Source organism: Hirundo rustica, chromosome 21 (assembly GCF_015227805.2).
Source record: "Hirundo rustica isolate bHirRus1 chromosome 21, bHirRus1.pri.v3, whole genome shotgun sequence".
In the NCBI taxonomy this organism is placed as follows: Eukaryota; Metazoa; Chordata; class Aves; order Passeriformes; family Hirundinidae; genus Hirundo; species Hirundo rustica.
In genome coordinates, this window is record NC_053470.1 from 5,331,320 (window position 1) to 5,346,971 (window position 15,652).

Below are 15,652 nucleotides of genomic sequence, written 5' to 3' on the forward strand. Positions count from 1 at the left end.
TTATTTCTCATGATGTACATAAAAATTGCAAAAAAAGACGAGACTTTTACACAGGTAGCCTGGAGACAGTGACAGCCCAGGAAAATGTCCTTAATCACTGTAGTCTCCAATTATGGGGGGCAGGTAGCAGATTTTGCTGAAAAATGCTCTGACTCTAATTTATCCCTTCAGTTTCATTTTACCACCCATGCTGGGATTGACCTAAACACATCCCAGGCTAGCTCCATGCTTGTTCCCACAGATGGAAATATAGAAAATCATGTCCAAACATGATGTGTAGGACAGACTCGACGGTGCCCAGTTTTCCCAGGAGCTGAGTGAGAGCCCGCAGCCACAGGAAAGGGTCAGCAGCACCAAGGCAGAGAGAGGCACTGCCGTGGGTTCACTCAAACAGGGAGGAGTCAGGTGTAACCTCACAGGAGCTTATGGGAAATGGGTTTGTAGAGAATTCTCAAAGACTGGCAGAAGACTAAAATAGCCTTGTACATTTGTATGCGAACTCTGAGATGAAAAATGCTGACTTCGAAATGCCGTGGGATAGGACAGACATTGCTGAGAGAGAAATGGAGCTGGAAACAAGTTTCAAACGATGGCCTTGCAAACAGACCAGATATTCTGGAGAGTTAGAGCTATGAAAGGTGTATTGTAGCACCATGTAGGACCCATGGGGGGTATTTTAACAGATGATTTGTTTAGCAGCATTGTGTGGTGTTGGGAAGGATGAAGCCAGAAAGCCCTATAAATATGATTGCTTAGATTCTGAGAATGTGAAACCTGTAACTGAGATAGAACTGAAAGTAAGTTTTGATGTTTGAGATGTCCTAGCTGTTGGATGCCTGCGAAAACCACCCCCAATGTATGATTTATCCCACACTTGTAACACCCCCCTGAAGTATCAAGTATCTGTAACCCCATTGGCACAACCCTCTTACAGCCCACCTCGAGACCCCTTATCAGGGGGCTGCGAGAGTGGGCCTCTCTCTGTTTCTTCTGTCTCTTCTCTTCTTCTTCTGTTCCTTCTGTTCCTTCTCTCCTCTTATCTCTTTGTTTACCTCTTGCATCTTGCTCTTGGAATTTCCTTGTCTCTCACTACCCCCACCTTCCAAGGCCATGCTTCAGCTGCGCCTGGCAGCTCTGAGCAAGGCCTCCCATCTTATACAATAAACCCCTTCTTCTAAAACCCAACTTCAGAGATCTCTCGTCTACATTCATCTACACCGTCCTGGAGTCCTCAGCAGCAAGAGGCATATTTCTACAGTGTGGCAAAAGCTGATAGATGAAGAAAACGCTTATAATGTATTAGAATTAGGAAACAGTTTGGCTTCTGATTGTGGTGGTGTGAATTGTAACATCTGTACCATGTCACTTTTCTCATGAGACTGAAAATGGAATAAATGTCTTTAAAACACCTCTCAGGAGCCCCATCTCTGAGCCAGAAAAAGGGTTTTTTCCTGGCACGTCCTCTATATCCTGCCTGAGGAACCCCAGAAGTTACAAAACCATCTGGCTTTAAGCCTGCTCCAAAATCCTTTGCAATTTAACTCGGAAGATCATTGCTCTGCCCAGGTCACCTCCCTCTCATTGAGACGTGCAGAGGTACAGCCAGCTCAGAGACGTGCAGAAGGTCCATCACAAACAAACCTGTCCTGCCAGCAGCTTTACTACCAGAGAACTTTCCAAGTGTCCTCCTGAAGGGCCCTCCAAGGATGATGATGTTCCTGTGGAAGGTGTGACCATTTCTGCTCCGCTCAGCAGAGCCACTTGACAACATTCTTTGGTAGGCACTGACCTGTTCTCCTTCCTTTTGTCTAAAATTCAGCGTGGAACTGGGAAAAATCAGTCGGGGAGAGCAAGGGGCTGCAGTTTGTTGTTATTTACAGCAGGAGTGTTTTGTGATGGCAGGCAATTAAAGGCATGGCTCTTGCAGAACACGACACATCTCCATTCTGTCAGTGCACAGAACGGAGGCAGGGCTCTGCGAGACGTGAAGGTTTCTGATCTGCCAGGAAGCAATCTAGTCAGAAATTAACTTGTGTCTAATCTGATCAGGGGCTGGTCCAGGTGAGGCACTCAGCCTGTGCAGGAGTGGACCGAGGGATGCTTTGTGTGCAGGCAGGTGAGGGAAGGGAACTAATTTGCAATTTTTCAAGCCAGAGACAGCAAATTTGTTGTCTTCCTCTTGGAACTGCTTTCAAGTAAGATTTGTAATTGCTGAACTTTGCCTTGAAGGGCTGAAAAATAGAAGGGAACAAAATATTTGAACAGTTGCATACACCAAATCATCACGTCGGGGACATTAAGGCCATACAATAAATAACAAAAATCAGCGCAGCTGTGCCACTTTTACTGCAGTTCCATTCCTCTGAGTGTTTAAATTCCAGGCTCTTGTAAATACATATAGATACCTCAAAATCCCTGTGACAGACTATAATGTTTCAGTCTTCAAATTTATTTAATAGACAATTTTTATCTAGTGAAACAGAGGGAAATACAGCCATATGTTTAGTTGTTACATTTTATAAAGAAAATATGATATATCAATAAAGATATTTCCATGTATTCATTCTGTCCCAGGCTGCTTGATCTATTTCAGTCTTTTAGGTGTTTTGTTTTCTCGTTACCCTCTCAAATTTATTATTTAAAACCTGCCCAAATGGATCTAAAAATTTGGTTTGGGTTTTTTGGCTTTTTTGGTTTTTTTTTTTTTTTTCAATTTTAAAGGCAGAAATAATAATTTTGGTTTAGTCTGTAAGTACTGATTTTGTAAAAATAATGTTTTAATGAACCATAACATTTATTCAGTTGTTTATTTGTGGCCTTTTATAATTCCAAGGAAAGGTGTTGATACTTTGGAATTTAACATGTTATTTGTTATTTTTAGTTTAGTCATTACAACATTTTGTGGTGATTAATGCCCTGACATCCCAATATATAAGCGGTTACACACATGTTGGAAGTCACTGAGGATTTTTTCCATTGCCAAGTGAGAAGTGGAAGACAAAAAGAAGTCAAATGGGGAAATACCTAGAAAAGAGAAAATGAGAATAGAATTAGATTTTTAAGAAGAAACAGTTTCACATTTTAATACATAAACACGCATAAAATAATTTGCATTTTAAGAGTGTCTGAGTTTTAATTTGGCAGTATTGCTAGCATTGACACTATTTAACAGGAAAATCTGATGGTCTGGATACTTCAGATCGAGTGCACGTTCTGTAGGACTGTTGAAATAATTTAGTTTAGTGTTTAAGACTCTCAACTAATATTTGGATAGGATATTATCTTGTTTCAGAAGTGGCCTTATGCAATTCAATAGGACCATTACTGGAGCAAGATGTTCCCATAGCTGAAGGGTAATCACAGAATTATCAGTTCCTTCCTCTAAAATAAGGATCTAATTATGTATTTCCTTTATTTGAACTGTCTTGTTTACAGGCTCCAGTTGCTGATTTTTGACACGCAAAAGGAAAAGAGATTGGAATTTTATGTGTGACTGAAGACATTTCCTTTTGGTAACAAAACTTCTATTAAAAAAAAAAAAAACTATAAAAACAAAAAGTATCTTTTCAGAGCCTGGAGATTACATTGAGAAACTTGCCTGCCTTTGCACCTGCAAATTATCATTGAGGGTGTATGGCACAATCAGAATGAGAGTCAATTACTGTTAATTCCTGCAGCGGAAAAATTTTTCTTGTTATGTCAAGCAGAGACAGATCACCCTTCTTCTCTAGAACACTGAAGGTTATTAGTGGCTGATGGCTTTCCATACCCACTGTGATCATTAACAGTGTCAAATATCTGTCAGCTGCAGGAGGCAAAGAAGCTGCAAAAAAAAAAATTATTCTGACCCTTTTGGAGAAACAATTGCAGGGAGCTGGATGGTCCCAGGACCACTGAGGCTCACTGAGATCTCAGACCATTCTGAGATTGAAAAATTTGCTGCTTCTTTTTTTGAAACCTAGTATTTTCTTGTTGTGCCCTTGTGGAAGAAGTGTTCACTCCTTTAATAGCAGTCCACGCTAAACCTAAGCAGATATCCTAAGCAGAGAAGGTCTGGAGTTTTCTCCATACCATTTTGTTGCCAGGTTTCCTGTAAGTTTCTGAATTTTAGAGGCAGAAGTGTCTATTTTCTGCTAGTGGCCACTTTGTTAAGCTGTTCTCCTCTGAAAGGAAGCGTCGTGGGCAGTGCTTGTCAATTTATCTGTAAGTGCTGTGAACTTTATGGAAGTATAATAATACATATTTAATTGATTAAACCTGCTTGGCAAAGAAACAGAAATGGTAAAGATACAAAGAAAGAGGGAAGTGGGAAAAATGGGAGACAATTTATGAATTAAATAACTGAATTTCCGTTGAAACTCAGATAAATAAGTCTTAGAGCCCTTTCCAGAGCTTCTTTACACAATTTTTTTTTTTTTTTTTAATCAAATCATTCCTAGTTGAGATTTTTCTTTTGTCTCCTTCCAGGGCTTTACATCTGGCTTATGCAGAGATCTTGAACACTTTGCAGCTGTCATCATGTCATGGTGTGTGTCCATTTGACTCAGAAGAAGCCTGATTTCTGAAGCAAGGCACAGGTTGTATGTATGAGATTAACAACTACATTTTAAAATGTCATTTTTATCCCATCTAAGCACAGTTTACAGAAGGTGATACGCTCTCCTCCTTTAACTGTTGCTGTGTAACCATCAGCAAAAGGGAAAGGCTGTTTAGTTCTTCCTTCGGTATATTTGTCATGATCTTCTCCCCAGATATCTTCAAAAGGTTTTAATTTCTTCCCCTTCCCTCCATCCAGTTAATAATTCCATTCATTTGGCATTAATTTGCCATTAGAATTTCTTTTCTGGCCCAATCAATTCTTTTTTCACACTTCCCTGAATGGAACACAAGCCCCGAAAATCCATTTAGTTGGGACATGAGTAGAGCTGGGAAATGCTGTTTAAAAATGTATTAGGTCATGCACTTCAACAGATTGTTCTAAGCATCATTACAGGGTTATTGAACACCTTTTAAAATGTAGAACCTGGCTGTACTGAAACAGTTTAAAGGCAGGCAGTGCCCCAAATCATGTTAAAATCCCCGTGCTGGTGTGGTTTAAGCACACAGAGTGCAGTTCCACCAACCTTTTGCAGGCACCTCCAAGGTGCTGTGGGACCTCTGACCCAAGGAGAATCCACGTAGTCAGGGCTGAGGAGGCACTCAGCCCAGGAGGATAAGCTCAGCCGGGAGGCAGGAGATGAGCTGAGGTTGCTACAAGCCTGTTGCTGCTGGCCAGCTGAAAGGATGGAGAGAGCTCAGTGTGCACACAGAACACGCCCGGGGTTGGACGGAAGCTTCACGCATTCAATATTTTTTGGGAAACTTGCTGATGTGGTAGCAAGGACTTTAATTCTTGGTGTTTTTTGGTTTGGTTTTTTTTTTTTCATAGTTTGAAATATGCTAAACACATTCATCTGTCTATTAACATGGCAGTGAAGTCTGTTACGCTTGTCATCGAGGAGGAGCTATTTTCTGCCTTGGCATCCCTCTCGTTTTGCAATGGATTTTGGTGGCACGCCAGTCCAAAGCCATGTGTTGTAGTTGTTAGGCGTGACATCTCCCCATCAGTCAGAGATGCTGAGTGAGTAGTGAACCATGTTCTCTTTGATTTCTCCTCCCTAAAGGCAGAGAAGCTCTCCTGTTAGTTGAGTTACTCTTGATGCATATGAGGGTGCATACAGGCAAGGCTGGGGATAATCACGTTGTTCCATTTAACTGAATTCCCAAATGACATATATACTTTCAATACTTGTTTCTGTGGTTTTTGTTGTTGTTGTTGTTGTTGTTGTTTTGTTTGGTTTGGTTTGGTTTGGTTTGGTTTTTTTTTTTTGGTTGGTTGGTTGGTTGGTTGTTGTTGTTGTTGTTGTTGTTGGAAGCTTAACTATTGTGTTTCTTTCAATACTAAAAAAGCTGTGCTATGATATTTGCTGTTAGTGAAAACGGCAATAAGTCTCTCCCATCACTAGCTGCAAGTGCTGTACTATGTAAATTGCTTTGAGAGCAAAATGGGAGAACACAATTAAATACTGATTGAAAGGCCATAGTTCCTTTCATCGGGCTACTCAGTCCACAGACTGTAGGAGTTAAAACCCCTCTGAGACACACATCTAAGAAGTAAAAACTCTTTAAGAAGATGTACAGGTTGAAAAAATCAAAATTCAAATAGTTGTAAATTACTATTCTTTTAAGGGGTTCTGGTAAAGGGGATAACCCTAAGATAGATCCTTCTCTTGTGGACATCCCAAATTAGAATCTCCAAATCACAAAATCCTCTGGGTTGGGAAAGATCTTTGAGGTTGCCAAGTACAACTGAAAACCTGACTGCCTAAGCCGTGTCCCCAAGAGCCCCATCTACAGGTCTTTAAATACCTCCAGGGATGGTGACTCACTTTTCTGGGCAGCCTGTTCCCATGCTTGACAACACTTTCCACAAAGAAATAACCTTAATATTCACTCTGGTACAACCTGAGGCCATTGACTCTCATTCTGTTGCTTGTTACTTGGGACTGACTCCCTGCCTGGCTGCACCCTCCTGGCAGGGAGCTGAGAACTCCCTGAGTCTCCCTTCTCCAGGCTGAACCCCCCCAGCTGCTCCTCATCTGACTTGTTCCCCAGACCCTTCCCCAGCTCCGTTCCCTCTCTGGACACGCTGCAGCCCCTCAGTGTCTTTCCTGTGAGGGGCCCAGAGCTGGACACAGGGTTTGAGCAGTGGCCTCACAGCGCCCAGCCAGGGGGACGTCACTGTCCTGCTCCTGCTGGGCACCCGTGGCTGGGACAGGCCAGGTGCCATCGGCCTCCTGCCCACCTGGGCACACCTGGCTCGTGTCCAGCTGCTGCTGCCCAGCACCCCCAGGGCCTTTCCCACCAGGCACTTTCCAGCCCCTCAGCCCAGCCTGGAGCTGCAGGGGGTTGTTGTGACCCAGGACAGGTCCTGGCTGACCCTCAGCCCGTGGAGCCAGCCTGTCCAGATCCCTCTGCAGAGCCTTCAACCATCCAGATCGGCTGCAAACGTACTGAGGGTGCACTTGGTCCCCTCTTCCAGACCATGGATAAAGACATTGAGCAGAGCTGACCTGCAGCACAGCACGTGTGATCCGCCCCAGCTGGATGTAGCTCTCTGTTCACCACCATCCTTTGGGTCTGGACAGCCAGAAGCAGAATAGCTGTGCTGTCAAACATCAAATACCTGTGGGAGTCAGTGTGGTCTCTTTGCTGCTTCACAAGTGCTCAGGTAATTAGCAAACTTTTATCATCCTGCTGGACTTGTAAGCTGAGCTGGAGAAGACGTGCTCTTACGAGACTGCAAACACACAGCTCTCTGTCAGCCACTCCTCAGATGTTCAGAGTTCTCACTCTGTTTTTGTATTTACTCATTTGCCTCTCCCAGGGGCAACCCCTGTGGTGCTCACTGCTCTTTATCGTCCAGTTTGTTTCTGTCCACCACATGATGATTTGTCTAGAGTTCTTATCTCCTGTTGTCTTTTAATTCATTCCCCAAAATAATTTCTAAATTTTACGTTCTCTGTTTCTTGCTCTATTAGAATGTGAAGCTATAGTTCTCCCTTCTGCAAATTCTGTAGCAGTAGCTCTGCTGAGTTCCATTTGATTGGTGAGATAAATCATCTACACATCTGTATTTCTTAAAAATTCCTTGTGTCAGTTTTGAACCAGAATGAGAGGGTTCTTGGCCAAGAATATGGCCAATAAAGACATGTTCTATTTTGCAAATCAGTAAATTCCTGTTCCTTAAGATGTACCTTGGCTTTCAAATCCACTGCAAATTCACCTACGTGTTATCATGTGGTTATATCTGGAACAAGTAGCGATTTCCTCCTGCTGCTTGTCAAGGTGTAGACATTCCAGGTTGTATTTAATAACACAGCTTCCTAGGGTGACCTCTTTTCTGCATGAATGTTGGCTCTGACCTTCATTTTGTTGAGCTCAGTTCATTACATATTCTCTCTGCCTGCCTCTGCGCTCTCCAGGGAGCACTCTCATTTCAGTGCACAAGGGGTTTCACTGCTGATGAAAATCCCTAAGCATCACAATTAAAATTTACTCTGCTGTGCTCAGTCTACGGAGAAGAACAATGTATACTGCAGTCAGTGATTTAGATCTCGTTAAAACCAACGTGAATTATTTATTTCCACATCAAGTTAAAGTCATTTACATGCATATATTAAACATATATAAAGAGTTAAGCAAAATGAGCCATATTCTGCCTTTAGTCTCACTGGAGCCATGGACACCTGATCCAGTACAACTTAGCAAAGATACTGCTTCAAAGTAAAGAAAATTTTGTGTTTATTTCTTCAGATAGTCAGAACAAGCTTGTGTCACCTTTATAGAAAAGGAAGACTGACTCCATTGTTGAGTATCTCAATTTCCTTACTCTGTTTAGCCATTTCCTTTATTCAAAATATGGTTTAGAGTCTTTCATCAAAAAATCTATTATGGCTGCTTCTTGCATTTTTCTGACGAGAACTAAACAAGTTTTTAAAACAAGTTTAATTAGAATGAGTAAATAAATGTCTCACCCATGATGCAGAGGTATTACCTGTGTTTATTCGGGTAAACCTGAACAATCATTTGTTATAGAGTTGTCTCTGATGTAAATACTTCTGTATCCCTTCAAATACTTCTGCATCTCTCTACATACCTCTCGGTTGTTCACTCCTCTCAGCTGAGAGCCATTCTCTGAATTAAGGGCAGGTTAGGAATGGTAGAGGTCCAATCCATCTCAATTTACCTCTCAGCAGCTGACAGTCCACTAAAGCTGCAGTGAAAGCAGCTGTCCCTGCCTTCTGAGCAGCTTCTTGCTGCTGGGAAGGGAAGGCAAAATGTGCCTTTAAAATAATACTGCCCAAAAAAGAGGCCTGAACTGGTCCCCACTCACAGAATCTCGGGCAGGGATTTCCTGGGGTGACATTTCCTGGGGTGTCCCACTGGGCGTTGCTGCAGCAGCGAGGGCTGTGACGCCCAAGCCAGCGTTCATCCCTCCCTGAGGAGGGATTTATCTCTCCCACCCATGAGTCAAATCCCCGTCTCTGCCTCACAGTAATTCTTGGCACTGCTGCTGATCCCTCGCCCGTTTGGCCTCAAGCCTCTCCATGGGCAGCAGCCACAATACCTGTAGTTTTATCAGCTGTGTTTCACCACCAGCTCTGCCAGGGATACTCTGGAAAATTGAGCAAATTCAATGTGTTTAAAAGGAACGTCCTTTCTTTATCACAATGAATGAGGATATTCTGCATATTTTTGTTTAACATAAGTTTTTTAAAAAAAATAGAATAGAATTAGAACTAGAATGGGAATTGAATTCATCAAGCTGAGCCTTAAATAAAATTAATAGTAATGGTAAACTGTAACAAAAGTGAGATGTGTGTCTCGAGAGCTTTAATTCAGTACAATATTAGCTCATTTTTCTTATTATTGCTTCAGTTCTTTACTATAACATTCCATTTAAATGCAATTTTTCCTTACAGCCACCCAAAAGATACTATGTTTGTGAAATGTACACAAAAAGTGTGCTTAGTTTCTTAGCATTTGATACCCTCTGGCTGAATTAATAAATATCCTCCCTTAGGTGGACTTTTGGAAGCCTTTGAATCAGACTTAAAGCCAGGATTTTAAAACTCTCATGACATACAAAGTTAATGAGGCTCAGTGTTGGGAGAAGTACCAAGAAGAAAAACATTGGACTTCCCATGCTGCAATTAGAGTTTTCCTTCTGGACTGATGAAAGTGTTAGAAGACTTCAAAATAAATATATCCAGTGAATAAATTTCAAACTGTGACCTTGAACAGATGCAGTTTTTTAAAATTTTAACAAAATATTATGAAATCTGAAAGACAAATCTCTGGTTTCTTAAGCTCAGTAAGTAGGGGTTATCCCTGAAATATCAGGTGAAGGCAATTTTTTTTCTAATTTATTAACATGATTTGAAGTTTAAAATATGTTCAACTTATTTATGTTCAATCATCAGCTTTTTTTTTTTTTTTTTTAGAGCTCTTCCTTTGATGCTAAAAACACACTAGAGTATAAATCACAGTGTTGTAAATTTTTTAAACTACAGAAAGACTAACATGAAATTTTCAAGAGGCAGAGTATATTACTGTTATTGTAGTAAGGAATGTTTTGATGCTGTTGATGCTTTCCTAATTCTAGGCTCCAAATTGAAAAATCTGGAACTTGTATAGCAACACAGAATGGCTTTCTGTAAAAGAGTCATTGTGTGACTAAGAATGGCATTTTTGGCATATAATTCTTATGTATGGCAGCACCTTACAAGGCGGAGAAGTTCTGCTGATAAAGGAGCAAAGGATGAAATATCATTTGTGAAATCAGTGGTGTCCTGCAGGTTACTCATATATGGAGAAACCAGGCAAAGAAGTAGAGATTAAGGGGGGCATTTTCCATACAAAAAAGGGAGGAAAAGTATTCTGAGTGTGCAAGACAAAAAGAGCAATTTGTTGGTTAAATAATGACCATTGCAGCAGAATGCAGCATTCACATCTGTGTGGTTAATAAAATAACCTGAAATAACCTGTCTGAAGATTTTGCTTTGCTTTAGGCACACATTCTTAGGCCCATTCCTAAGAATGTACACCTGTCTTTAAACATGGATCATATTTTTATCATCAAAAGGTAAAGTGATGGCCTAAAGCCATTTACAACATGATACATGTTCCTTTGTTGTGGAAAGTAGCAAAAATTCAGATTTAAATCAAGAAATAGGATGTGTATGGTAATTATTCAGAAATAAGGGAGACAGGAATTTTCTGCATTTCCATGCAGATCTGAATGAATTCACTGTGGCATCACTTCTGGTCAGCTTTTCTCATTGTGCTCTGCAGTGGAAAGGATCGAAGGCATGCTGAGTTCAGGCAGAATCTTTTGTGAGTGCGTTTGTGATTTGTAATAACCTTGGACACCTTGGGAAGTGTTTCAGAGAAGGAAAATTTGAAAGAAAATAAAATCTAAATGGTTGTAAAGCAACGCTCTTTTTAAAATCTCACTGTGAGGATAAGTGACTAAAAGGACCATGATGCTCAATTATGAATATTTTATTCCCGTGTAGTGTAAGATCTTTCAGATGAAATGCATCACATTAGTGAAAAACACAAACACCTTGTTCATTAAAAGATAACTGCATCATGAAAGAGGGGAAACAGCCTCTTGAAAGTGCTTGGCAATGCATATAAAGCGCTTTTACTTAATTCAATTTGAAACTCAAGCATTGTAAAATCACCAAGCTACATTTTCCTTATCGGCATAATTTATGAAGCAGAATTTCTGGAACTGCAGTTGTTTGCTTAGTTTCCATTTTCTCCCCTATTCTCAGTAAAATAATCATGTTTGTCCCTAGAAGCCAGGAAGAAAAAAAAAGAACTCTTCCTCCTCAGCAGCTTACAAAGTGCATTCAAGTCAGATTTCCTACACATTAATATCCCTTAGGTGCTTCAAATGCTTTCTGCTTGTGTATGAAAGTGTTCATACTGGAATTTTCTCCCTTTTGAGCAATTGAGTGCAATATCTTCTAATGATATTAGGACCACAATGCAATAAAATATAAAAAGATGCTGTCACTCGCTGATTCAGTTACATTTTTCACATCAAATTTAAACACCAGAGACTGTGAAATGTGCAATACTGTGGTCTCCAATTCCTATAAATTGGCAAGCATGGCTCAGGCCTAGCAGGAGCCTCAGAGCCATCTGGCTGGAGCTTGAGATCTCTCTCCAGAGAGCAAACCAAGTGTCAGAGTGCATCCTTCTGTCAGGTGGAGTGAAGCAACTATAACTTTACTATTTCGAGGCTCGTGGTTTGGAAATACCCACAGTGAAGCTGCAGAGAGCTCCATGAGTTGAAATTCAGGATTAACTCCCCCTGTAACCGTACTGACTTGGAAGGGAGCCATGGGCAGAGCCAAGCCCTTGGCTCTGAGATGTGCCACCATCCCCAGCTGCAGTTTTGAAGAGCTTCACTGGAGTGTGTCAGGGAGCTGTGTGGAGTGCTGAGAGGGTCAGCCCAGAAATGAAGAGTGTCAGTAACAATGACTTAAATTTTGCAGTAACCTTTATGTGTGGAAAGACTTTTTGTAATTAGTGGAAGATCTTTTGTTAGCAGGAAGATGGGTAATGGATACTGAGCCTTTCTTGGCTGAAGAGATAATGAAAAACCTCTGAGGATACAGGGTTTGGTCTGAGGATGCAGAGCTGCAGAAAAGTATAATTAATAGAGGAAATTTCATTCTTTGTAGCACAAAGATTGCCATCTTTGAAGAGGATATTGCAGACCTTGCCTATTCTGGTATTCCCAAAATAGCCTGAGCTCCTATGGTAAAATTCCTACTGTGGAAAAGGCAACATGAGGTTTGTACTCTAGTATTTCTAGGAAAACACAGTATATCTAACCACTAAGGCAACAATCAGGCTAGCATGAGACAGAGGATGTGTAACACCAGTGGTAAGTCCGGTGTAATATTCACAATCCAGTTCTCAGCCTAAGAAGTCATTGATGATAACAGTAATAATGAAGGGATAGAAGAATCTCTTTAAAGAGAGGGCTGCTGAAGCCTTTTGCAGCTGTTGGTGAGCTGGTTTCCTGGCCAGATAGATCTGACAGAAGGGTCTTTCCCCACCGTGTTGGCTTTAGGGTGGTGTCCATGGCAGAATCTTTTACATTTCTTTTAGAAAAGGTAACAAAGGAATTTAGTGAGTGGTTCTGTTTGACTCCACCCTTACCAGCTGGAGTTCTTACAGAGGATGTCTCAGAGGATCCCCGATAAACCGTGGTCTGAATTCCTTGTCATCATCCCGTGGTGTCCAGGGCTGCACTGCCACCCCAGGGACTGCTTCACTTCCTAGGATTCCCTGAGTAGGAGAAGGAATTTCTGTGAAGACAGGCTGAAATACTGAGCACACAGTTTTTGCAGAGGAGAGGTCAATCCTTCTGTCATTTCTCTTAGCCTTCAAATAAATCAAAACACACAAACAGCTGGTGCAACCCTGCTCCTGGATTTAGGTCCCACTCACCTCATATCTTCAGCTCACAAGACTTTCACTTTTCTATATTCTTTAATTGTTGTTTTTCAGTATTTTCTAAATCAGTTTGGCTTTTGGTGTTATACATGGGATATATAAGCTTTTTAAAAAATTGTTTGTTTACCAGAAAAAAAGAAAAAAGAGGCTGAAGAGGAAAAAGATAAGAAATTCAAAATATTCTGTATGCCTTATTTATACAAATTGGAAGTGCATGGATATTATATGTATGAAATCTAGAGCTGCTGAGAAAGTGAAATTTCTGTCCCAAGAGAAATTTCAACATTTTCATGCTGGTTCTATCTTTGAGTAGAATGATAATCAAAATATTGTTATGGCTTTCAGAACTAAACCTTAAAAAAGGCCTAACTTACGAGACATTTATAGGAAAATATTGGGTAAAAATTATATGGGGTATCAGCATACTGGTTTTATATAAGCTATTGTTTAAATTGCACACGAGAAATTAACTGTGGTGGGTTTCAGTCTGCCATGCTTTTTATTATTGCCTTTTAGGTCCAACTTCATTACTGTTCCTTAAATAAAACATAAGTAAATTATAAACATCTGGGAGGGTTGTGCTCTTCTGGAAGTAATCTTGGATTTAATGCATAAAATCATTTATGGTGCAAGTTGTGGGTTCCTCATATAGTTTGCATAAAATGACTTAATGGTTTGAATTAGCTTTGGTAGACCATTACTGTAAAATCACATTGTTTTTTGACACATGGACAGTAAAATAGCTCGTATATTCTTTGTTGTTTACAGTAAAATAGAAGTGGCCAACATAAAAGGGGAAGGCACAAGAAGAAAAGCCTATAGGTGTATGTGATGAGGCTGGAATAAACTGGAATATATCTTGCACAAGGTCTTCATTACATCCCAAATGTGAACAAAAGCGTCTCCATGAAATATCAGATGCTGGCATTTTGTACAACATCCAGAGACAGTCTGCCACAAACAGCCAGTAACCAGATGTAAAGCACCCTGTGGGTAGATTTTCTTTTTAGGGATGAGAAATAAGACTTTCAGCTCAAGAGACCCAAGGTGCTGCTGTAGGCATATTGGACTTGCTTGTACATTATGAGTTACAAAAAATAAATTAAATTATAGAGATCAGTTACAACAGAAAGGAATGGAAGCAAAAATGTCAAAAATAGTGTACTTGTCTGCTCAGACTGACAGTCATTCATCTACAGCCTGGTATAGTCTATGATTGATTTTCAGATGTTAAGAGCAGTTGTCTCTTTGAGTGGAGGCAAAGACCCACATTTTTCTGGAGAACAGGTCAGATGCTCAGGCCTGAAAACTCATAAACTTTAAATTACATCTGTCCAATAGTTTGTGTAAACATATCCTTAATATTGACAGAGAAAATATTTACCCTGAGATATTCTTACTTAGATGTGGTCTTTGTGCTTTAGCTTCAGGAACTATGTTTATTCTTAATTAACTTAAATTGTCTTAAACAGATTAAATATAAACCAGTCAGAATAGTTATTATGTGTGAAGACAGCAGGATGATGAAAAGAGCCCAGAATATGATAAACTAGGAGGATACATCTGCCTTTTACATCAGAAGGAAACTTTTCAACTTTTTACCCCTTTTTTCTTAATTTTCCTCTGAGTCGTCTCCAGCTGCATGATTTGTGTCAGGCTGTTTTCATTACAGAGGACTGCCATAAATTAATACCAGGCACCTGAGAATTCATTGGGAGGTGGCGTTGACAATTTCTTTTTTAATAGAGAATGTCAGTACTTATTGATAAGATTGAGTCAGGTTTTCTTCGGTTTTTGGGGGTTTTTGTTTGTTTGTTTGTTTGTTTTGTTTGTTGTATTTTTTATTTGACAGCTTTTCTGAATTAGAAGCTTTTTTTCTGTCTGCCAAACCAACCGTAAGACGCTGTTGGTGCAGGTGTCAAGAGCTGTTTCTTTTGGAGCTGTCCCGTGTGCTCAGTGCTGAAGTTCAGAATCTCTGCTCGTGTGTAAATCCAGCAAGTCTGAGTGAAGATTTTAGCCAGCTTCTGTGTCATTGCTTTCTCCCTCCACGGGAAGCCAGCCTCTGAGGCTCTGAACATCTGCTGCTGGGCAGCAGAGTGACAGTGCCGGTGTCAGAGCGTGGCATTGCCGCTGGAGCTGGGGACAGCTCTACCCTCGTTCAGCATATGGCAACATGTGTTCTCATCACTCATTTATCTGCTGATCCGTGCCTACATCTGAATCCTGACGAGGGGGAGAGAGTGGTGAGTGGAAACCTGCCCTTGGATACGGAGAGTTCCTTGGAATCATCACACTCAAGGTTAAACAAAGATCAGCTGAAATGGGTTGCTCCCAGGAGTCCACATTGCACGCTCGGTGCTAATTTCTGCAGGTAATTGGGAATCTTTTAACATTTCTAACAGTGGATAGTTCTGGTTCTGCCACTGTGAGGGGCATGTTTAAGTAACTGGTAGCAACCAGGATTATGTCCATGAAATGTTGAATAGAAGCTCTCAATTAAATTAATTCTGTATTGGAAAAACCCACTAGATTTTACTTTAATAATGGAAAAGGAACAGTGCTCTTTCTC

The 15,652-nt window shown here is 40.7% G+C and overlaps 1 long non-coding RNA gene across 1 annotated transcript; it reads left to right on the forward strand.

Annotated features, from left to right (window-relative positions):
• Window positions 1–1,685: 1,685 nt before the first annotated feature.
• On the forward strand, window positions 1,686–15,436 carry LOC120762050 (uncharacterized). The gene is made up of 4 exons (XR_005703805.1): window positions 1,686–1,777; window positions 3,436–3,512; window positions 4,468–4,577; window positions 14,999–15,436. It is a non-coding gene; the product is annotated as an uncharacterized LOC120762050 (long non-coding RNA).
• The last annotated feature ends 216 nt before the right edge of the window (window positions 15,437–15,652 follow it).